The sequence below is a fragment of the Tympanuchus pallidicinctus genome, unplaced genomic scaffold (assembly GCF_026119805.1).
Source record: "Tympanuchus pallidicinctus isolate F22 unplaced genomic scaffold, pur_lepc_1.0 scaffold3, whole genome shotgun sequence".
In the NCBI taxonomy this organism is placed as follows: Eukaryota; Metazoa; Chordata; class Aves; order Galliformes; family Phasianidae; genus Tympanuchus; species Tympanuchus pallidicinctus.
This window is the reverse complement of record NW_026294747.1, coordinates 39,029,391-39,055,027: the sequence shown is the minus strand read 5'-3', so window position 1 is coordinate 39,055,027 and position 25,637 is coordinate 39,029,391. Positions and strand designations below refer to the sequence as shown.

Genomic DNA, 25,637 nt, shown 5'->3' with positions numbered 1-25,637 from the left:
GGGTAGAACAGAGCTACTGTTCAGCTGCATCCGGCAACTCTACATAAAAAGTATGAGCAGGAAAAATAAAGGTAAGTGTGTTAGCTTTGGGCCCTTTTGAGATAATGAGATAGGACAGACTCCATTTTTCACATCTTCCAGAAAATGCAATCTTCTCCATTAGTTCAGCCTATCCTAGCACTTCCTGGAGTGAACAGTTCAAACACTGCTCCTAGGGCATTCAGTCTTGCCTTAGAAAATGCAGTCTCTATTTCTGGTGCTCTTAAAAGTCGTTGCTTATTCAGCGAGGAATTTCATTCCATTGTTGGGACTTTAAAGGAAAAGAGAAACCATATACAGTTATAGTCTGTGGCAACACAGTCCCTCAACAATCAATCTTGCATGCAAACCTTGGACAATGGTAGCATCTAGAAAGCTGCTCATGGCCTAAATAGGCAAATCAGACAAGAAGTATACAAAACAAACAAGAGAGAATTAAGTCTGTATTTGTTCCATTGTTTCTGGAAGTGGAATTTCATTTATCAAATTAAGCAAGCCTAGCCGTCAAATATGAATTATCATTAATACAGGACCTATAAAGTTCTCCAGCGGACAGAATTTATTTTAGAGAAGTGAAAAAAAAAAACACAATTAGAACTAGCACAATGAAAAGGAACATACAACATCTAAAGCAGGAAAGTGAAAGTATGTTTCCAAAATTTAAGTTAGACTAAGAAGAGCTTCTACAGGTACATATTATTCAAGAATAATCATAGAATCACAGAATTATAGAATCACAAGGTTGGAAACGACCTGTAAGATCATCTAGTCCAACCATCTTCTCATTACCATTGCTACCACAAACTAAACCATCTCTTGTAGCTCCTCATCCAGGCGCCTCTGCCACCACCTCCCTTGGCAGTCCATTCCAATGCCTGACCACTGCCTGAGAGAAAAAGTTCTTCCTCATGTCTAACCTAAACCTCCTCCAGTACAACTTGTGGCCATTTCCCCAGGTCCTGTTCATTGCCTGGGAGAAGAGGCCAAACCCCTCTTCACCACAACCTCCCTTCAGGAAGTTGTAGAGTGCAAAAATGAAACGTTTGTCATAGGAAATGCTATTTAATATTGAGTTCATAGATCCATCTCACTTGTAATCATTTGATCTTTTTTCAGAGTTCTGTTGTAATCTGGCAGACAAATATCTGCAAGCATGAACAGGTTTCTTAACAGTTTTTCCCACACCAGATTTGTACTGTTTTGAGGGAGCTCTTCTTCCTCCTTACTAACAATCTTTCTGGAACTCTGCTGTCACAACTGGTGGCAGTGCAATGCAAATGATGAAAAGAATAAATCAAGATCCACATCAAGTTTAAGTGTAATTCAAACATTGGAAATGGCAGGAGATCAAGGCAGAACAAAAGGCAGGAGTGAGGGAGGGAAAAAAGGAATGATATTACGTTTTTCTGTCCCCTCCGAAGATATCAAAGAAAATTGAGTGTAGTGCTTAATGGTCTCTATTTGTTCAGGACTTTGCCTGTGAAAACCGAAAGTCTTCTTTGAAGGGGTAAAGTCTTGTGAAAGAAGTGCAGCAACCAGTACGGCATGGCAATCATTGTTTCAGTCTGTGCATATGCTCTAAAGCACTTCTACCAGCAAAATTTACAAATCTGCATAAATATATTAATGTACGAATCAGAGCATCCCTTTTCCCCAGAACCATTTCCTCCCAGAGGCAGATAAGTAGATTACTCCATGTAGGACTTTTACAACAAAGCTCTGAATAAAAATCCAAGAAGTAGAAAAAAAAAGACTGATTTAAACTCCCTAGACACATTCTCACCAGCCTCCCTACCTACACAAGAAAAGAAAACACAGTACCAACAGAAACAACAAATATTTGGAATATAGATGTTCTTCTTAGACATCTTCATTTTTCACATCATCAGCTGACCCCCTCATGCTGGTGGGACTGGAACTTTTAGAAGAAAACAATAAGCTTATTAGAGCTAACTCTTATAGTCCTCTCAAGACCTAAATGTTTGGTGCTAGAGTAAGAGAGTTGGACAGGAAAATAAAGAACATATCAAATTCTTCCAAGTCTATGCTGGAAAGGATCCACAGTGGCTAGAAATAGGGATGCAGTGTGGTAATAAATATGCAAAATAAGTGGTAAACAATTATATGGTTATGAAACATTTGACGGGGATCACTGTGGTTGGGTGCAGCACTGGCGCAGCAACCCATCATACTAATATACATCATGCAGCACCTCCGCTGGTCATGGGACATACAAGCTCATTAAAAAGAAAACTTCTCTATGAGCACCATTAAAATAATACGGTTGTGAACAACATCTTTATTCTCAAGCGTTCTGAGCTGCAATCCCACACACTGTCATGGTCTGTATGCGCAAAGTGCTTTACATGCAACACCCAATCAGCCATACATACACCTTCTGGGCATCAGCTGTCAGTGTTGCCCAGGAGACTCACATCTTTACTTGGCCAAGAAACAGTCGGAACGAGCTGGAAAGAAAGATTTTTATTTCAAGGTGGGGGGGGTTTCCTACTTTTCAAAGTGCAATTCTATTCCCCCTCATGCCTGCAACTCCTTCTTGCCACCCACAGCTGCAAGCTGGAACCAAATGTACTGTACATTATACATATACTCAAAGTCAATGCATATGTACACACAAACCCCTCCTTGCTCTCTCTCCTCTCTGTGTGGATTGTATTAGAAAATGCAGTCAAGCATGAAATGGTTCTTTTGATGCCTTCAGCTCAGATGTGCCTTGCATGAAAAAGTTGTGTGCCCTCACACCAGAGTAGCTGTGGTAAAGGAATTGGAGAGTATCAGGACCACGAGTGGGGGTCGCTGACACAAGTACCTCAGCTCTGCTGCTTTCTTGTTCACAGAGCCATGCCATGGGTACTTTGGAAATACGCGTGCTTTTTTTTTTTTTCTGCAGACACTGTAAGACAACAAATCAAAAGACTGGTAATAATGACTTTCTTCCCTTCTAAAACAATGCATTTGTGCCCTTCAGGTCCACTGATTCCATTGACAGAAAATTACTGTCCACAGACAAGAAATGTGAACTGTTATTATATTTGTGTAACACTAATATGAAGAACACCCATAATTGCTGAAGATGGCACAAAAATCTAGAACCTAATGTTTTGAATAGTTTCTGAATTAAAATCTGAACTCAAAAATGTCAGGGAAAAAAAAAAAAAAAGAAAGCCACTGATGCCTAAATTAACCCCAAATTCAAATTCTATAAGCATGGCTTGTACTTGGAATGAATTACACAGTGAGATAAAGCAGGAGGAGCCCCAAGGGAAAAATGTAATGTAGGAGGCAAAAAGAGATCTCACACTGAGCAAAATCTCTCCTTCCCACCTCCTGAACTCCTTGCTTGTTCTTCTAGGTATCCTTTCCTAAACTTTGCCCATAGCATTCTGTGTATGGCATGCAGATGACCTAAGGGTTCTCAGCATAGTTCCAGTCACCATACTAACAGCCATGTCAGTTTAGAATTAATAGAGACAAACCAGACAGAGGAAAGCTGAAAGTAAATTTCCAATTGGAATCGATAATCAAAATTAATTTAAAAATCAAGACAGTGTTTCAGTTGATATTCAGTAGTACCCTAAATCAGGTATTACTTCAGTTTCAGTTAATGTCCCTTCTCTGAAATATAGCACTGCACTGAATCCTTGCAAAAATTATGCAGATAAAATCAAATAGCCTGAAATAGTTGAAACAGCTTCTATGCAACCATGTGAGAAGATGACCTTCTGCCCTTGTGTGTGCCCTCTGCTGACCTGAGCCTGTCCCAGTTCAGAGTACCTAAGCACTTGACATCTTCTAAATGTAAGAAATTTCATTCTCACCTTACAAGTCTTCACCATCTGAAGTATCTGTAAGCTTTTTCAGCACACCTCCTTGCAAGCAGAGCTTTCCTTCTAACTGTAAGAACAGTCCTTCAGAGGGAGGCATTGCTTAGTAGCAATCACAGAAATAAATCATATCTCCTTGTCCTAACAGCAGTCCCCAAAACTCAAGGATGGCACATTATCGCTAAGCAACACATACAGAAAATCTGCTGATGATTGAATGTAACCTGGCAACAACTAGGTGACCTCAGTTCTCCTGTGCTGGCAACTTTTGCCTGAAAACAGGCATCCATTTGATTGTCTTTAGTCAACTGCAGCAAAGGGATTGTAACACTTCTGTACAGCACCATAAATACAAGCAGTAGTTAGTTAATCAAGTTAAAATATAAGCACACAGTTATTCAAGTTAAAATATATGCACATTCCTTCCACCTGTCTAGTTTCAGGGTAGCCATTATATTTGGAGCAATGTGCAGCACAAAAGATTTCACCCATGTTGCAGGGACCTGCAGTGTAGACAAAAAGATCTAGAGTTGCATTTATCAGATCTCAAAGCCAGAAGCTTCACCGCTATTCGCTTGGAGATGGAAAGAGGAAGAAATCAGGTGCTAGTTCAAAACTGCCCTGACATAATGCCAGAGAGCTGTGAAAATCGATATGTTATTAGGAGCAATTAGCTTCCCAGTCTTGTGCTCTGAGACCCTGCCAGCTTTAATTTTGCACTTACCATCCAAAGGAGCAATTTACTGCTGCTTCACCACAAAGCTCTGCATAAACATTCTAGGGAGGTTGCAACAGACATATTCTTGCAATACAGAGATAGAAAAATATTCAATATCTCTTTGTGATCTTTGTCTTGGTTTCTAACCTTTCTCCTGTATTAATCTCCATTCTTTTTGGCTTTCCATCCTTTTCAGCTTTCCCATAGTGCCTTGTTCTTCCTTGTGGTTTCCCCCTTGTCTCCCAGACTACAAAAGAGCTTTCTTTTTTCTGGAAGTCTCCAAAAAGATGACGAAAGAATAAGGAAAAAATACCTCTTCATTAAAAGTTCAGCTGAAGTGATTAAAGACAGTAAACCAGGGCACACTGTGCGTTTCTCAGACATTTCCATTTGGGAGAATCGGCCGTTGCTGCCCATTCCCACTGAGCAGGGCTTCTAGAGAAAAGCATTAGCAGTTGGAGATGCATAATAGCAAGGACCAAGAGTTCAAAACTACAGGAAATACAGACTACACAGTACCACTTTCCTGCAAAAATTCAAATATCCTTCAAAATTTCCTTTAAGAAAGAGAGCCAGAGCTTTCTATCCACAAGCCAGAAAAAGCCTTCCAGTGAGTATGCAGCACTTCTCTTTCCATTCCCATGCAAACATCAGTTTTTTCATACACCTGCTAGGAGACACATGGCCACAAATAAAAACAGCCTTGATTATTCGAAAATCAACATAATACTTAAAAACAACAACAAACCCACACAACTGAAAGAAAAGAAGGCCTAAAATCCTACAATTCTCAATCCTGTCTAAGTAGATTCCATACAGACAAGTTTCAATGAGCCAAGCCTTTGGACTGAGGATGTACATCCTTGAATGACCTGGGGGATGCATGTTTACACCTGGCATAATTTAGACTAAGCTACAACAAAGTTTGCATTACATGGATTTTAAAATACAAGTGAGCTATAAAAAATGAACAGTTGAAAACATCTCTTTATAAATAATTTTTACACTGGAAAAATTTCTTTTGTATTTCAAGGTAAATGCATATTTTACCTGCTCTTACTGCTAGAATTGCAGAACCAGGAGCACCAGGAGAGAATGGTGCTATCTACAGAAGATACAGCTGTGCTTGAATCACCCTTAAGACTGAACCTACATGCTATCCATACCCACTTGTAAAAGCAGCATAGCACTCAGTCAGTCTCTTGGTGCCAGCATATTGAGTGGGGTGTCCTGAGCAGGCTTGCCAGATGGCTGCCCTGCCACACTGCTGACTCAGTGCCTGCTGGTCATCCACAAGGAAGACACAGTTTTTACAAGTTGGTAGGTCAAGAAGCAGGACTCAGTTACAGCTACTCACAACCACTCATCTCCAATGGGAGATCATTAAGCCAGAGAAAGACCTAGCCAAGATCTGTCCATAAACTTTTCCAGTAACCTCTAGCAGGTCCCATCCATTTCATCAGATGGAAAGAAAGACTTACAGAAGCGTCCCTGTATACTCACAGAAAACACAGGGAGGTACAGAGATTCTGGGGGCCTAACCCAACTGCTCAAACTGCTCAAACACTGCACCAAGAACAGGAAGAGTCTCGACTTAGTTCAGTGTCGAGAAAAACATTTTTAGCTGTATCTTACAAACTTCAAGGAAATTACGTTAACAGACATTCCCATTCAGCAAATAGCACAATAAATTACCATCATCCAAAACAATCACCAACATGCACAAAAAAGCAAGGCTTGATCCCACAGCTGCAAGGTTTGTTTCCTCAAAAACAAAGTGCAGGAGCTTATTTAAAGTATGCAGCCTACCTGCATAATAGATTAAGAAAGAAAACAGAGTTTTGCCTAAGTGGAAACAATGAAAGTATTGGGAGCAAGAATATAAGATTTAGGTTGCAATCTTACTATGACACAAGAGTTAATGCTCCTATTTTTGTGGAAAAAAATGTAATGGGAATTTATATGCTCACAGGCAGCTATGACTTTGGATGTCACATAGAGGTAGGAGCAGGGTTTCTCCCTGGAAGCCAGGAGCCACGCGAAACCTGACAGGCCTGCAGATGGTGGCCAGGTCCAATCAAGTCAACATCATTGCCATATGGGAGGTCCATATCTATCAGCTAGTCAGACCCAGGCTCAAGTACAGCGATCACTGGGCAGGGCAACAGTGAGAAGGCAAGGACACGAGCAAAGCTGAGCAGGCCCACAGCTGTAGGGGCAGAGTGGCAGGAGCTAGAGTCCTGCAGTGTCCTCCCTGAGGCTGGGGCTGATAGCTCTGAGGCCAACATTTGGCCTTGAGCCTGTGCAGGGTATGGGGAGCTCTGAGGGACTGAAACAGTGCCGTGACAGGGTAGCAGAGGCACCGGGGCAGGCAGACCCCAGGGGTGCCTTCAGCAGGGCTCTGGTGGTGGGGAGCCAGCAGTGCTTTAGTCCTTTTCCTCCCCTTGCCCAGAAAAGAAGCCCACGTCTGCTATATGCGCAACAATACTTTTTCCTGCAAACTGCATTTTTCTTGAATGCCTCCCATGAAAGTGCCACAGATCTCACCCCATCTAGCCCATCAAACAGGAATGAATAACTAGAAGGGATGTAAATGCAATTCACCAGCATTTGCAAGGACAGTAACAGAAAGCAAAACAAAATATTTACCTAAAGGGAACCATTAGAAATAAGATGAAGTTTTATTAGTCTAGCAAAATTCACTGCAAATAGTACCACTAATCACCAACTGTAGGTTTATTGCACTAGCAAGAACAAAGCTGTTCTGCTTTAAAGATTCCAGCCTGCCAAGATGTCAATAGCATTTGCATTAGCTATTATGCATTGAAAATTCATGAAGATAAAGCAGTTGTTAGAGACATAACACCAGAATTGTAAGGAACCTGGACTGTTTTTTCTGGTGCATAACTACCTCATAGATCAAAGTATTTTTGTAACATTCATCCCAATTTCTCTTTTCTTCAAATAAAGATGATCACTTATTTTCCTAGTCTACTTTCCTATCTTTCTACTTTACAGCAGATATCTAGCTACTCTACAGAAGGACCTTCATACACTGAAGATCTGCATACCATTGCTCCCAACTCCTCTAAAGTAAATCCCATTCACTCAACAGCTTCCAGTTTTTATTTTCTGTAAGTTGCCTCTTCTGTTTTCCAGTATCTCTGAATTGTATATTACTGTCTTAAACTTAAAAGCCCCAAATTTGAATAGTGCATGTCAGTTAAGACCAAATAAGCACAAAAAGTAGAATAATTACATAAGACAGCCTTATCAGTACAATGTGTACAAAATATTTCCAAATGAGCAGCAAACAACAGAGATAACAGAGCAAGCTTCAAGGCATTCATCACATTTTCAGGGATGCAAGAATACTGGTGGAGCAGTAATAATAATTGTCACTTATAAGGCCATAGCTACAGACAAAAATTGCTAGCAAATGTTTTCATAGACCAGATGACATCTGGATGAATGTTTTTCATCAAATGTGTCTTTTCAAAACCTTGCAAAATGTATTGCACAGCATTATTTGAAACATTTCAAGACTTTCAACAAACACTTAAGTCTGAAAATAGCCTAGAAATGCTGCTGGGATAAAATAAGAGGTTCCTGAAGAACATCTGAACTACAAACCAAACCTATTTATTTACCTTGAAAGTCAGAATAGAATAAAGATCCTATTTACCATTTCCTTTGCAATACCACTGTCTCCTCCCTGTTTCAGTATGTTATTTATTTCCTGTTTCCTAAGTTCTTTTTTCCAAACACAAGCAAAAACATCAAATTACTGTAGGAAAAATTGTTACCTATGTATCAATAAAATGGAAGTAGAAGAGGTAAAAATGGCAAATTAACAGCCCCAAGGTGTATCAAGGTGCAGGGTTTAGCACAAGTACTCTAATAAACTTTCTTCAGAGAAAAAAATTTGCTCAGTTGATAAAGTTAAGACATCTAAATAACTGCAACAGAAGAAATTCTGATTATTTTTTTTCAGAACTACCCCAAATTTTTTACATGAATCCAAAATGAACCACGTGCTTTTCTAACTTAGTACTAAAATGAGGTTGTGTAATACCCACATTGAGTAAAGTAGTCTGATAATCTTTATCTCAAAGTGGATAAAATCTCAAGAATCTATGTAAACCTGTGAAACTCCCATCATTACAAAGGAAAATCCCATCAGGTATTCAACCACCTACAACAAAAAGTTCGGGAGAGACATTCTAAATTTTAAATTGATCCTGAGAAGACATATGTGGAGACGGGATTATAAAAAACTTCTACTACTAGACCTCAAAAGGCTTGGCACTCTGGGTCCTCACTTTGATGTAACTTCTATAATGAACCAGCCTTTCAGCTCCTGATGCAAACTAGTGACTATCATATAGAGAAGACTCTACCAATTTCCACGAGGATCAGGATTGTTATGTGCTTCCTCTCCTCCTGCCATGGTCACACACAGAAGAGAAGCTAACTATGGGGCTGAGGCATTGTCATGTAGTGAGTTAACAGCAAACAAACAAACAACCTTAATTCATAATGAAAGGTAAATGTTATCTGATAAACTTCACCTCTCCCTTCTTCAGGCTGCAAATGTGTAATCTGGGCCGTGGAGGAGCTGAAACAACACTGAGCAGCATAGTGGAAATATTTGCAGACAGAGACTGTAGCTTGTAAATGTTAGTGCTAGCCCTGGGAGGTGAAGAGTGAGAGGCTGTATTGCCATACTGAAGATTGGCAGAGACGCAGGGGAACCAAGGAGAAGTACATGAGCTCTTCAAGCTTACTCCAAATGTCACTCTAACATTTACAAAGCTGTGGGCAACTGTTTGGGAAGAAATTTCTTGCAAGAAGGTTTAGAACAGAAGGATTGTTCTTCAAAGATTAGGAGTGTAGTGGGGTAAGAGTAAGGAAATCTGCTGCTAGAATGAGGGTCTGAGAGTTTACATTACATGAGTGACAGGGTTTAGAAAACTATGTGACTTCTCTTTAGTTCCAACAGCTCTAAGTCCTCTTTCACAGTACTGTCAAGCTTCTTGAAGCACATGATCACTGTGTTTTCAGTATGTTCACAAAGAAAAAGGGATTACAGTGAACATGGAGCTTGCCTCATCTCAGAGGTATGCAGTGTAAGAAAAAGGCAGAGGACGATTTGTAGTAAGGGGAATTAAAGAAAATTAAAAGGAAAAAATTACACATGGAAGGTGATTAAATACTAGGGAAGGCTGTGGAAATTCCACCCTGGAAATTTTCAAAACTCTGAAGAGCTGAAGACCTGAACAACCTATTCTATTTTTGATGCTGGCCCTACTTCAAATAGGCAATTGCAATTGGCTTCCAGAAATCCCTTTTAACTACGGTTATTCTATGGCAAGTGCCACAATGCACTGATTTTACTGGACACTGAAATGTTTCAGACATCATAGTACACCTGCAAATTGCTACTGACCCCTGAGCTGGAAAAGATTTTGCCTCCTGTATTATAATATTAATGGCAATGTTGCTTACAGCACATTGTCATGACTGGAGAAACAGAAGATTTGAAGAAACAGGAGATTCAAAACGTGGTTCTTTTGCAGGCACTCTGGATCCTTGGGTAAATATTTACCCCTGCTGAATTATCTCATCAGAATTACAGTGAGAAGCATACTATGGCAGACTAACATAATCCACCTGTGCCTTCTGTCCTTTTGCCCACAAGCTGGTATGCTTTCACTGAACAAACTGCCAGCATCTCACACTGGCTCCTGAATCTCAGGTGAAACTTAAGAGGCTTAATTTTCCACATGAGGATTCTATGGGTCGCTCACAGTACTCAATTTATTTTCCCCAAATTTCCAGGAGGTATGGACTCTGCTATAAAATCCATAGATCTGGGAAACCCACTAGAAGGACTGTTATCATTAGCCTATCGTCTTTGGAAAGGAAAGCTATGGTATGAACTAAATGTGTTACTTCTTGTAAAAGAACAGTTAACCTCCCCTCAGTTGTGACTTTTGAAAATTATATTTTGCCTTTGGCTGTTGGCTCAAGCAATGTGCACATCATAAACCAAACAAGATTCCATTTTCTTTCTTCCTTTTTTTCATCTGACAGCCAGTAAACCTCGAACTTGGGCAAGTCACGGAAGAAGTGCTTCAAAAGGAAACTGAATAGAGGGAAAACGGGGGTCTATAAACCATAGACTAAACTTGTACACCAAAATCGCACACCCCAGTGTTTTTGAAAATGTAATTATTCTTCAACCTAGGCAATCTCAAATTTCAGAGGGGTCAGAAGTGAGAGGTCAAGGACAGCCATGCTGAATATACATAGGCTGATGATCAGAGTAACTACTTATAACTAATGTAAGGCCAACAGCTTAGTAGGAAGAGGAACTTCACAGCACTCAAAAGGGCTGGCAGTAGGTCATCTCTGGAGAAAGCTCACTACAACAGAGCAGGTAGCAATTAGAAGGGTAACATTTAATATGGGATTTCAGACTAAATCTTCCAAACTTGAAACAGAAGATAAAATAAACAGCATTTATAATAGCAGAACCTGTAGAAAGGTCCTTTCAGAGTCTTCTTATCTATTACAGAGCTACTGCTTTCCCTAAAAACATTTGCAGAGCCACCAGTCTAGGGGGGATGCCTGAGAGCAATGGTGCAGCACAGACAGTGCAGAAATGATGACACTAATTTACAGGGGTCCCACAGGCTCCATCCATTCCTATTCCTAATGAAGTCATCAGCAGAGATGCAATGGCCAGGGCTTCTTATCCAGCTAATTACAACTACTGGCCAATTATTACAACCATAATAAAGAGGAAAACAGAAGCAGAAACTAACAGTTGGCATGAGATAGCAGTTGATAATGCCAAGATCATGAAGGCCTAGGTAAGGGATGTAAGCATGTAAATTTCACTAGCAGATATAAGAAATTAAGTCCTACTTTCAAGCAAATAACAGGCACTGCCTTTTGAAAATATGATCTCCTGCAGACTGAATTCCACTGTATGACTCTGGTACCTGCAAACAAATATGTTTATGTAGTAAAATATTTTAAATTTTAAAAGGGAACAAAAAAAAGAGAATTGACATACACATGTATGGTGCTTCTGTACTAATGGTAACTCAATTTACCCAGAATTTCTTTGTTTGGACAGTTAGAGGAACTTCCATGAGATATTCCTCTCTGACTGCAAACAGTATCAAATGCAGTTTGTTCTCTTACAAAACCAGCATTTCTTGGTAAGGACAGAGTTAGCAATTCATAGTCCAAAACACTGGCTATAATTATGCAAATTCATGTATTTATTCAACTGTTTACAAGCCTATCTCAAAATGCCTAGGGCTGTGGTGCAACATCTTTGAAGTGCATAGACTAGCATTCAGAGGATGAGTTTACATAGAATAGCAGCCAGTCCAAACCTTCCATCCAGAACTCAAAGATTTAAATGCATGGAGAAGGGAGATCCAGTAACCTTTTTCTTCTTGCCTGAGCTCCTAGAGCCTGCAATGATTGTAAAAGATGATAAATCCTACTTCTTGAGGAAGTTGTGAAGGTTCAGCCAGTGTCTGAGAATTTTTTGAGATCTTCAAGTCAAAAGAACTTTTGATGTATAAATTAAAACAGTAGCTGTGATCCTTAGCCCTTCATATTTGCTGTCATGTTGCTCATTTCACTCACTTCAAAGCTCAGGATAGTTGTCAGAATACAATGAAGAGTGTCATGCTTCAAAAACACTAGCCTGATGCCAGTTAAGTAAAGATGAAACTACTTTAGCTGTTAGTGTTAGTGGACTTGCTGAGTTTGTTCCTGAGGGATGATGCTACTCTGAGTCAAAATAAGACCAAATCTTGAAATCACCTGGTCTGGTGTTGAATGGGGAGGAGATTCATGATCCTTGAGGTTCCTTCCAACCCTGGCCATTCTGTGATTCCGTGATCTTAGGCTGAAATGTAGCCAAGCTAGGGAATTATGTAATACAGTTGTTGCCAGAAGATTCTCAAATCACCATCTACAGCATCTTTAGCTTTGACTGAAATACAGGACCTTTCCTGCTCCTAACAGAAACTGCAAAACAGTCAAAAATCACCCTCCATATCAAGACATTCTCATTCTCTTACACATCTTCTCTTTACCTTAGTTTTCCATAGTTCGTGTGAGCTTTGATGCTGAATTACTTGGTATTTATCCTACCTAAAGCACTTCTGTCCACTGTAATAAGTCCAAAAGTACATTTACTCTCCCGATTGCAAGCAACTAACCAGATGTGATGTGTTTTGTTACAATATTTCTAATCCATTACATCAAATTATGCCAGGGAAAAGGGTTGCCACAGACCTGTAATTTGACTCAAATAAAAAATTCAGCATCTGCTTATCAGTGTCTGAGCCTCCTGCATAACGCCACTTCCAAAACAGCTTCTTCACTGAATGCTATGCAGCATACCTGCAGAATTAATTTCTTAGAAAATAACTCAGTAACAGCGTGGCAGACAAGAAAAAGCTTCATTTTGCCAGTGTTTTAAGGTTCTCTAGGTTCTGACACGTACTTTTTACATCCTAAACCTAGAAGTCACAAAGACCAATATCAAGGAAGAATTGGTTTCCCCACACCACCAGCATTATTTACTGTTCAGAAGAACAGAAAAAACAATACAATCAATATCCTTATCCCAAGGGGATGCTAAGGGAGATGTGCTTACTACTGTGTTTAGTAGAAGGAACAATTTGCATTCACCTAAAATATTCCCAACACTCTAAAATGAAGGAAATATGGAACCAGGAGAGCAAATTGCAAAAGCCCTCCCATTTAGCTGAGCGGGATCACAGCTAAGATCAGGATGGAGAAGTCCATTTACTGGAAACTACCCACAAAGGTAATTTGATGCATAATTCTCTTGCAGTATTTAGTTCTTGTTGGTATGAAGTACGCACCCAGTAAGTATTAACTCTGTAACAAGGGAAAAAAGAATGAATCCAAATAAAGAGAACAATCAAAGATGGAAGCTGGGGTAAGTTTAGGGGATGGACATGCATATTAAGTTCTGGAAACTTTAATGTTTTTATGTGCATTACTTCACCAAAACTCTAAAGAGGAATCAGAGAAAGTGAGATTATTAAAACAGAGACCAACACAATTTAACAAAGCATGGCAAAAGCAGATGGGAGCGTGGCTATCAGATTAACCTTGCATAAAAGCTGTTGCAAATCCATCATGAGGTTTTTCCGAGACAGCCTGATGAGAACTGGCCCTACCAGTAAATTGTGTTTACTTCAGAGATGAAATTTTTTTCTCTTCCCTCATTATACAAGGCTGAAAAGGGGGTAGAGGGGAGAGATTCTGACATTTTCTACTGCTTTAAATGTTATTTCTCTAGAGTGATAAAAGCCATTAATCATTACCAATGAAAAACTGTTGGGGGGGGAGCGGAAAAAAGTAATTACAACATCTGAAGGCAAAAAGTCATCTTGCAGCAAGCAACTTTATTTTTCCTTCTTCACTTTTTCCACAGTTTGCTGCTCTAGTGATATCTAACCCCTTTTTGTGGGCTTCCCACAGTCTACACCTCTACTGTTTCTGCACCTGTACAAAAGGGATGAGAAAGTTGGGCTGTGTCTCCAGAAAGACAACTTTCAGCAGTGAGAGCAGCATACAGGGGCAGCTCAAGCAAACGAGCTAATTAGAGCAGATCAGAGCTACATTATTTACATACCTCTCATATCTGTCCATATTTCAAAAGAGTTACACAATTCAACACGAAGACAACAGACACAAAAAGCTCTGTCTATAAAGATAGAGTGGTACAGGAAGCCCACAGCTGTTATTAGGGATGGAAACATGCTAGTGGAATTGCATGTGAAGTTGGTATCAAGCCTTAATGTCCCAGATAGCCCTTGCTTTGGCAAATATTCATGACCTCATCCAGAAGCCTTCTCATAAGAAATGTAAAGCTAAGTCAAAGCCAACATAAGAAAACAAACTTGTAATACAGAGGAGCCTATACAATTTCAGAAATGATTTAGACAGAAAGTACTTTATAACTACAGGAACAGTTTGAGCCTGAATGTAATAGCTGCCTACTGGGACAACTTCAGTTTGAAATTAAGCACATGTACTTCACCTGTCAGATTTCACCCTCCTACTGCTTATGGCTTCAAAATAAAAAATTTTTATTCCCCCCATCTCATATATTTTTCTTTCTCCTATTGCTGTGCAGAAAGCCTATACAAAGAACAGCAAAACTGGTCAGCTACTTGCACAAGACAAAAAACCAGCATGTCAGAAAATTCTCACCTGTAGGATGGAAATGAAACCTCATGATATTTTTCAAATCTCTTCTTCCAATTTCTAACCAACTTTTGAAAACAACAAAATAGAATATGCACAGTGCTGCCAAACACACTATATCATTATCTCAGCAGGAGTGAAGGGGCTGACTTTGCCATTACGGCAATTTTATAATGTAGGAAAAACACTCTGCATGATATTAAAGCAACAAGAGTCACACCTAATCACATTACACCCTTTCGACTAGGAATAGCATGGTTACACCTGCAGCCACTTGGCCATCTAGAGCATGTATATTTCTCTTAGCTCAACATTAACACCCTTCTGGTGTCAGCTAGACTAAATATCATCTTCACAAAGGGAAGAACAAAACAGGAAAACATACCAAAATGAAGAGGGCAAAGCTCTCACTTTTCAAAAATTGAAAGATGAACTCTGACCAACTAAGAATGTGACAGCTGTACGTTTGATCAACCAGGAAAAATGAAATCTGTGCTAAGCACCAGCAGGTGCCATAAAAATCATACAAAATGTAGCCTTTTCCATCATGTGGCTTAACTTTGGAGACACTGCACCTTGAGTTGAATAGCCTTTAAATCTTGTTCAGTATTTAGCACCTGGGATGCAACAGGAGTACTTTAAAACTGATGCTGATGAAAAAGCAGTCTCTCAACTCTAAGCTTTAAATTCACATAATATTCTGCAATACAACTGTAATAAGGAGAAGGGATTGCAGCTGGACAACTTACACCAAGAAAGGAGAATTACCAACTGATTGCTCTCCATTGGGAACTTCGGAATGTGTACAGTTTTATCTACACATTGTCACTCAGAATTATGCCACTGCACTTCACAAAGGTGCCTATGGTGTGGAAGCTGGAGAGAGTTAAGACTTCCTCAGGTTTGGAAGGAAAAGAGGCAATTCCTCACTGGCAGTAAAACACACATTGACAGAATACAAGAATAAGTGAAACTGCCAACTAATGGTGAAACTGTAGCTTTGAAGCTGGCTTAGCACTCAGCACAAAAGGATACAAATGATGTTTTGACCAATGTCTTGAATGTGGATTGACAATTTTCTTCTTCAACAACATTAAATTATGTAGAGCTTCCTACAGCACTGGCTGCCGGTAAAGCAAAAGTTAAATGACAAAATATATCTTCATTAAGGTCGTTATTATTTTCTTAAACTGTCAGATGTGAGTCTCAGTTTGGTACCACAGATAAGAGACTACACAAGGAAGAATACAATAATGTTCAAGTTCAGTCTTGGATTTCTGAGGAGTCATGATTATCTTCCAATGAAAACTGCTTGGACTGGAAGAGAACAGAAATACTTTTGAACTTAACCAGCTAAACTACTCCAATGATACCGATTTTCTGGACATTCAATTCATTCCATAACCAAAGCACTTTTTTTTTCAGCCACTTATCCTTTCCTTCCCAATCTGCTGGTAAAAATTCCAAATTACTCTCCACTTTGCTGAAGCAACATTTGTTAGGACCTCTATTACATTCATACTGAGCCCCTACTAACACTGTGGGAATAAAGCAGACACGCAGACTGTTAGCACCTATACAGCAATTCATTTTATGATTTTCCTTTATTTGATCTGAAAGTAGGAAAGAATATAATTTACCTCTGTGTAACATATTTTCTGATTCTTGCTTTAAAACATATATATATAAAACTATAACTAATATATTAAAAGGAAATTAAAAATTAGAAATTAAAACATAGTTGAGCAAGCATAGATATATTTGGAATGTGATTCTGACAGGTATCAGAGCCTAGCACTACAGTGTCATCAAACACAGCTCCAATTACTGCCCTTTTAAGTGTGAACATAAGGGCCAGTGAAATTGTCAGATTGATGTGATGGAAGACAAGCATCTAGGATACATATAGAAAAGAATGTTTCCTTCATATAAATCCCACCACTATGCTGTCATCTTAAAATAACAGAGTCATTCAAGAGCAGAAAAATCCATAGCTTAATAATAAAAGTCATCATTCCCATATATCTGGATTAAAGGTATGTTAGCTCGCCACCTGCATGAACAGGCATGCAGCCCCCCTTGTGAAAGGAAAGAGACACTTCTCTCAATTTCTCAGTATAACATGTTTCACGGGCTTCTACAGCAGGTTCAGTCACGTTCCAGAGAGCTGCAATACAGTATTTGCCTGGTGCATCAAGCCCTGCTGCAGGCTTCCTCCTCAGCATCTGTTGAGGAGCTGCAGAGTACAGAAGGACGGAAAGGTTGTGCATATTCAGAAAACAATACACTTTAGTATATCTTCCATGTCCTTTTGAAGTTAAGAAGTGTGCATATCTTCTTTCCCCCTGAGCGTGCCCAAAGGAACTCAGCAAGTCAAATGAGCAGCAGACATGGGGCAAGAAGGCTGTGTGGCAGAGCCTTCTCTGCTCCCCAGACCCTGGGGCAGTGAGCGCTGCCTGAGGCGTAAGATGGTGGAGGAGGCTGCCTCTTACACGTTTCACGTGCAATTTAGGAAAATATTCCCTGGAATCATCATCTACTGATGGGACCAGTGCCAAAGGTGTAAGACCCCACTGTAGAGAATATCCTGTTTTTTAAATAAGCTTCCGAAATACTCTGTGACAAACAGGAAAAAGGAGTGGTCTCCTATTGAGATGGGCCTCTTGTCCACAGTTCCCATTATATGAATTCTCTCGCACAATCTGAAAGAGTTTACATGCCCTCGGGTGCGCTTTTTGAACCAGCTTTCTTTCACAGAAGAAACTGAGACAGAAATGAAAGCCAGGTTCATCCAGTGTCACACTGCAAAACCATGCCAGAGCAAGGACACAGCCCATTGCTCTGAACTACTATACCATCAACACCATGCCACACTTAACCCCCTTTCAGGATGCTCCAAGAGCTACCTGACTTCTCCTCATTCTACTCTTCATCAGAATTATCAGAATACCAAGCTGAAATCAAAATAACGTAGCAGTCAACAGTCTCGTTATGAACAGGAAAATAATTCAGAAGCATTAAAAAAATATCTAAATCTGTACAGGAAAAAAGGGCAGTTCTTGACATCACTTGAAACATAGATGGTGAGACTCTACACTTACAACACCTGTTTCTCTTTCAAATTCTGCAGCTAAAAAGTGAATCAAAGGGGAAAAAACTGAGGCGCAAGACAGTTTTTTAAGATTTCAATTAGCTTTTTATTTGGACTAGGACTTATTTACTGCAGAGTTAAGCATCTTTCATAGTTACAGATTCTCTATTTATATCTGCTAAGTGTGCAAATTTCCTGGTTCCCTGATTCCAGACCAGCTGCTGGGCACAGCTGTGCTCCAACAAATGCACCAAAACCAGCAGGGACTGCGGCAGGACTGTCATACTTCCCTGATTCCACCAGCATCTGGAAGAGGAAATCATACTGCTTTTCTCACTCAGTCCTGACATGGTTCAACAGAATAAAACCAACCTAATTAAAATATTTACATATTTTTTAAAAGGGAAAAAAAAAAAAAAAAAAAAAAAAAGACCACTCTGAGAAGATTTAACAAGATTTAACACCTTTCAAACATAGCAGTAGCAGATCCCCCACACATACGAGGTTGTCAATAAAAAGAATATGGGAATATGGGTGTACAGTCACTTGCAAAAATCTTGGACAGATCAGAAGATATCTTGTTAGCAATTAGCCAAGTGGACAGATCAAGGCACTCAATTGCAAGCAATTTACTGTCTGGCACCAAAATATATCGTTTCAGTTTAATGGAAAGAAGTGGATGTAATAGCAGAGCAGCTAGCAAAGTGCCTCATCAACGTGCTGCAGCTGTATAACCACATATTTGGCATCTAAGTCTTGAAGTGGGTTTCAGAATGTAAATTTCATATCCATTTGGGCATCAAATTCTATGCTGCAGCAAGAGCAAAGCTGCATCTGGTGCAAGGACTCAAGTGCAGCCTCTACCTGCCATGTACTACTGACTAGCTGGATCCTATCTCTGCTTTCCTCAGTCACTGGCAGAGTCCTGGCTGTTGTGGACAACATTCTTACCTTTAACAGACTATTTGCTTTGAAGGCATCCCACTTACGCTTTGGAATTTTATTACAAGAGCTGGATTCCCTAAACTATACACAGTGCAACTCTAGTCTTTGACAAGATTTCTTGCTTTCATATATTTACATATCAGAACCCCAGTTTTTTGCCTACAATTATACAAAGTACATGACAATATGACTGAAATGCAAGTGAACTAAATAGCAGACTACTGCACTTAGTGCTGCCCTGTCTTATTATTCTGCTGATGAGCAAATCCTGGAAGAACAGCCCAGCAGATAGAAAGGCCTCTGTCATCTGCTTGCCATAAAGGTGAACAGTTAGCCAACAGTGCTAACCATACTTGCTTCTGCTCATATCCAGGCTACAGAGAGTGAATGTTACAGTAAACTCTCCTTTATCAGCAATTTACTGACAGACTTTGGACAGATGCTATTCTTCGCCGTGTTTCTCATGCTACTGTGTGTATACCTCTTCCATTGGGATTTGAGTTTTTCTGGCAACAGCTTTTTCCCCTTCTGTATTTGAGAACACCTTTCCTAATTGCTTTCTTTACTGATCCAATAGCATAACATGTCACTTATTACTGTTTCTAATTTGCCTAAGTTTAGATTTCCACAATTCTTTATTAAGAGGTAGCAAAGAAGACGAGTTATTTTAAACGTTTTATTTTTACACAACAACATCTTCTACCATTTCTAATTCAGAATGAATTACTATAATAAGTAATTACGTTAAGAATCAAACAAAATATATTTCGGGAATCAGTGTCTTGCATATTTTATATATTTATGCACTTTTTCACTGATTGGGAAAACATGCTGAGTTATTAGCAGGATTTAGAAAGAAAAAGAGGTCTTCTGAAGTTAGAAGGCATTTGCAGGTTTTCATTATTCAGAGGCGTACATTTCAAAGATCTATACAAGCTAGAAATAGAAGAGCCACATAGCTCTCACTCAGCTCCCCTCCTTCCCTTCCCTCCTACAAAGTCCATTACACATTAAGGAATATAGCAACCCAGCCATACTGTGCTGTTTTAGCCATTTTTATTTCCAGTGTTTATCTGATGATTTCCATCCCTACCCTAGAGTTTCTCTGATAGCAAGTAAAACAAACAAACAAACAACAAACACATAAACCTTATTAACAGGCCATTGGCTGTGTTAGTCATCACTTTCCTTTTTCATTTTAACTTAATATTCCCTAGCTCCTATAAACTTCCTTAAATAATTCCCCTTTCTTGAGAAAGGTAGTCCTTCCATCAGTGCAGATTAAATCATGGTCCTCTCAGGTTATCATACAACCTTCTTTCAGTCTCCTGATTATACTTCAACTTTTTTTTTTTTTTTGCCAGTTTCTTAATAATTTTTAATTTTAGTCTAAGTTTCTCAGCAGTAGACTCTACATTAAAAATATATATTTTAAATAGGAAATAGCCATGAAAACTTGCTATACTTTTTATACTCATATTTCTTGAATACGTATTTCTACCAACAATTCTCACTAGTATGTCCAACATCACTTCAATAGTATACAATTTAACTGGTTAGGAGTTGATAATCAGGTTTATTATTTGGCAAAGGTCAGTGGGTAAAACTATTTAAGACTCCCTTCTCTGCGCTCTGTAAATCATGTATCACTATTGAGTTAAATATATCCAGCCAATCATTGACACACCATACAAAATCCCATCATTTGTTTAGTGCTTCATAAAGGGCAATGAATAATTTTACCTTTTCAATGCCAAAGCAACTAGAAAGCTTTTCCCCTTGAGTGGCTCAAGTAATATGACATTTGATCTACAAAAGATTGCTTGTATACCTCAAATAAAAAAAAAAGAATCAGCACTGTCTGAAAAACCACACAAAAACTGCATTAGCATTGAAGGTATAGAAAAGTAGCACAAGGCAGAAAGTCACTGTTGTTTTAAAAGAAAATCTCTATGACCTTTAAGGATTTTTAATAAACACTGTTGGTCTAGGCAGTGTTGTTCTTTTGGGGATATAAACTCAAATTATTAATATACAGAAGCAAAAGCCGCCCACTTTTTTCTACTGATGCATCATCTAGCAATAGTACAAAAATGACTTAGATAACAAAAAAAGAAATATCAATCACTAGGTTAGATTTTCTAACTGTTCCCATGCCAAGGCATCCATTAAGCTCAAGAAAATCTATGAAATCGAAGGTCAAGTATTAGCTAGAACCAATGTTTTGATGGTCTTCAGCTTTTCCCACCCTAGAATCTGAAGCATTTAATGAGTCATGAATTTTTCACGTTACAATTCTTTTATGACTTAGGAAAGTCTTACATATATGGGTTTTTTGTTTTGGTTTTTTTTTGGCAGCTGTGGAAGAAGCAGCATAGAAAAATGCAACTTGAGCTTTTGATAAGCCAGAAAGAAAATCAAAAAACATGCCTATACTGTGTATCTTTGTGATGCACTGTACTGTTTATATCCCATGTATGTCAAGGCTTGTTTTGTGAAAAGCCCCAATCAAATTTACTTATTAGCCCAGCAGTGACACTGAATTTCCATGCCACAACAGCCCTGCTCACACAGCCCACCTGCAGGTACTGCTAATGGGACAACAGTCCTGCAGACCAAAGAGGACTGTGCACTCTGTACGGCTTGGCTCTCTGTTTTGGATATCACAGCACATGTTCTAAACAGACCTCCTTTGTAGCTTTGCAGAAGCTTTGCAAGTAACAGCATAGTTGCAGTTTTAACCGTGTTCCCAGGGAGATCAGTGTGTCTTTTCTCACTGTCGGGTAACATTTCATGAAAGTTCATTTATTCCTTAAGTTATAGACAGTGTAACTTAAGTTTTGTCTTATAAGCACATCTTCACTGACTTCCTCCATATATTAGCTGTCCCTGAGTCCCCTGGATTCTGTCCAAGCACACAGGGAATGACAGTTGAGTTAGTGCAATGCAGGATAAGAGAGGTTGACCCATGGGGAGCTGCACAGTAATCAGCTTTTCATTACTGCTTGGCTGTAAGGCCTAAATGATTCAGCACTGCTCTTCCAAGTGGGAAAACAAACAAGGAGGGGATGAAGGAACTTAGGTTCTGATATGAATTATCTTCTCCCTATCAGAGTATGTAAGTATTTATCTCTAGGAACAGCTAATAAAAGATCCAGGGACTGTATCAGCATGTCCACAGAGGTATTATTTTATAGACCTCAGACAGCTTTTTCAAGGTGGAAGAAGTTTCTTAGTGAACTAAGTAATAACTAAATTATCTGATATCCTAAATTCAGAAATTTAAATCCCAGTATAGTAAATACACTCACCTCAGCCTAGGTCTGTGGCTAATTATTTTTATAATCTTTATTAGGTAACCTAATTGCTCTGTATCTCAGTTTTCCAAAACATGAAATGGTAATTATACCTATCTCTTTCTCAAAACATTGCTTACATGCAAAAATGGCACTTCTTTGTGTAGGACCTTCACTTTGCATTCTTATAAATAGTTCAATGTGGGTGAAAATTGTTTAGTTATTCTGACATCCCAAGAACAGGCAGAGAGGTCAGTAACGTACTGGCTTTCTCTCAGCTATGACCTTGCCTATTTAAGTTTGAAGGATCTCCCATGGGTTATTTGTATGCATGGATACAAAACACCACCTGAGCCTCTATCTCTGGCTTCCACAGGAAGAGGATAATACTGTGATTTGGCAGACTCCACATTACTATGGCAGAAATAGTGTACAATCTACTGCCAGTGTACAAAGACAGCCTCAACATAATGTTGCATATGCTAGATCACTCCTTGAATGCTTCTGCCACATCTCAGTACTGAGCATATCTTCATCCCAAACATAAAGAAGTCTAATGCTGGGACCCATGTATCCCTCTTCCTAGTTGCAGCATTTTGCTTCTCCTTCCTACCTGGAGTCCTCCTAGGGAGCCTTCACCAAGATGTTACTCAAGTATGTAACTCAATAATAAAGCTGAAGCAGAAAAAATATAAAACAGTCACTTGTAGGCATCCAAACAGATACTGGGTGACAGTTTCTAGCACACACCATTCCTTCTGTTCCTAACAGGATACTTTTTTGCAAGGATCCACTTCCTGCAGGTGCTACACAGTTTTAATGGGATTTTGTCAGTCAATGCTTTGATGGAGCACATTGAACTAGTAGATCTCAAGAGTCCTGGACCACTATACCTCCCTAGTCTGAGTGGTGCGGGGTCTGAGAAAAAACAACTTGCAGTAGAAGAGACATAGCAGATGTTTCAGAACTTCTGAAACTTACTGACTGAGGCTTTGCTGGTGGCACAGATGAGGGAATGAAATGTAGGCAACACACACACATACTAAGAAAAGGTAAACAATCAACTTCTAAGGCTTCTCTCAGAATAAAACAATAATTTAAAAAAAAATAATAGATGGGCTTAGCAAAGAGTAACTAGTCAGTAGGAAAAGGCGAAAGAAAAAAAGACACGACAGCAGTGTAAATCAACTAGGTGAGAACTGAATAAATGAGGATACTGATTGTTAATCTACATCCTGTCACTCTGACTTTATAAACAGATTAGCTCATGAGGCCATGTGTGCAAAAGCACCCCTATAAAACCACTGTCTTTGACACTCTCATCAGTATTCACAGTGGACCAGGTTTTCATTTTATGGCTGCAGTGTTCTTGTTTCTTCCACAGATCCATTAGCGCTGTGCATGCTGCACAGTCAATACCAATTCCAGCATACACTTTTCTGCCTTTTTTAATTTGGACAGAGGTCTTTCTGTCTCGTGCATCCATTTCTCTTTGGCATGGTTTTTTGTGGTAGTCCTTTATTTTTTGCTTTATATCATTTTTAAGCAATTCAAGTACCTTTGACTTTAAATAAAAAGAAATAAAGTAAAGCAAAAGTGAGACATTTAAAAACAACATAGCAAAACATTTCTGTTACTCTTCACTGCATGTCTTTTTCTTTTGTCTGACTGCTTAACCTAAAAGGGCTACAAAATGACATAAGATACAAGCCCAGATACAGGACTGTGATGGTGATTGCCGGTCTGAGACAGCTGTAAATCTCCCAGCTGAGCACTGCACAGTCTCCTCCTTCCACATCAAAGTGGCTCATGCCAAGTCCTCCACACCCCAGCAGATCTCCCTGCATCACACCAAAACTACTGGAAAGTATACTGCTGATTATTACCTGTGCCTTACTTTAGCCACACCATCAGCGGAACACTGTGCTCAAAAAAAAGAAAAGCTTTGAATGATTAGAATTACAGTTTTGAGGAAAGGACTTTGGCTGCAGTGCTAAATCATCCTCTAGACACACATGATACGGAGGAAAAACCTAAAACTCTTTACTTGTCAGTACTCAGAGATGATAGGGCAAAAACATAATGCAGAATGAAGAGTTGCACAAATAAAACAAAAGGGCTTACCACAGAAAATGGAACAACATGATTTTTGGATTTTACATCAAAAATCCAAACCATAATAAAAGAGAACTTCAATGGGAAGTTAGTAATAGCATGGTGAGAACTTGGATGTGTTCCTAACTAAAAACTGAATTGTTAAGCTCCTGGATCTAAGAGCCAGATCTCTTATTATGAGTTCAGTGCAAGAATCCAGATTTTTGTGAGATTGCTTACCATCGGGAGAATCTTTCCTTTGATCTCATTTTTATCTTTAGTCACAAATATTTAAGTTAGAGATTTTTTAAAAGGCTGTGGTAAAAGTAGCAAAGAATAGGAACAAGTTGCCCAGAGATGTAATGGAAGCCCCATCCATGGAGACATTCAAGGTCACACTGGACTAAGTTTGAATCTAGTGGTAGATGTCCTGTTCACTGCAAGGGAGTTGAACCAGATGACCTTTAAAGATTCCTCAAACAATTATACAGGTATATGAAAGTATTTTGGACATTTTCAATATTCTTGCCTCTTTCACACTATTCAGCAAGAATGTCTTTTGCCAAATACTCATTCGGGGTAAATCTTGTCCTAACATGGCAGATAAGACATATGGCACAATCTCCATTCTGCTTTACTCAGCCCCAAGCCCCTTAACTCTGTTTCCTGGACTGGATACATAAAGGTCTCTAATGACTCTTTCTGTCTTCAGTTTTCTTCTTCTTGTCACACAAGGAAAAGAGTAGAAATAAAATTTATAGAATAGTTCTTTTCACCATTCTACTTTCCAGCTCTACCCGAGACCAGGCATGTCAGAAGGACTGACCTACCTTCTAATCTCTAATGCAAATACCCTAGGAGAATAATAAGGCATATAAAGGATAGCTCCTCTGCATATATTTTTCATTCCAAGCACAAGCATAGAACTGACTGAGCTGTCAATATAAAATGCTTTTCAGCTTAGGGCTGAAGAGCCGTTTTCCATTTTTACTCATTTAATGAATGGTACTGGATAAAAAAATCAGTATTTAAAATACCACGTTTTCCTTTTCTCAACAGTTTGAAATGGTGGCTGTGGATATTGGGGTAATCAGACTTAGAAGTCCAATTCCATGTCACTCCATTTGAATCCTAAATTCTGATGCTTTGATACAGCTTCCACCAGTAATTCCCTCCAACCACCCTGTTCTCCTGATTCCTTTAGCAGTATCACAACATAAAGGATTACAATTCTTCCTTGTTCAAAAGCAGAAAAATGTTCAGTTGCTCCAAAGAACATAAGATTAGGATGGAAAGTCTCATCCAGAGCGATTTAGGATGACCACAAGACC

The 25,637-nt window shown here is 39.2% G+C and overlaps 1 protein-coding gene across 14 annotated transcripts in view; it reads right to left on the bottom strand.

Moving 5' to 3' along the window:
* NRXN3 (neurexin 3) overlaps window positions 1-25,637 on the bottom strand; it is a 943,812-nt gene that overhangs the window by 625,801 nt on the left and 292,374 nt on the right. The window lies entirely within an intron of this gene.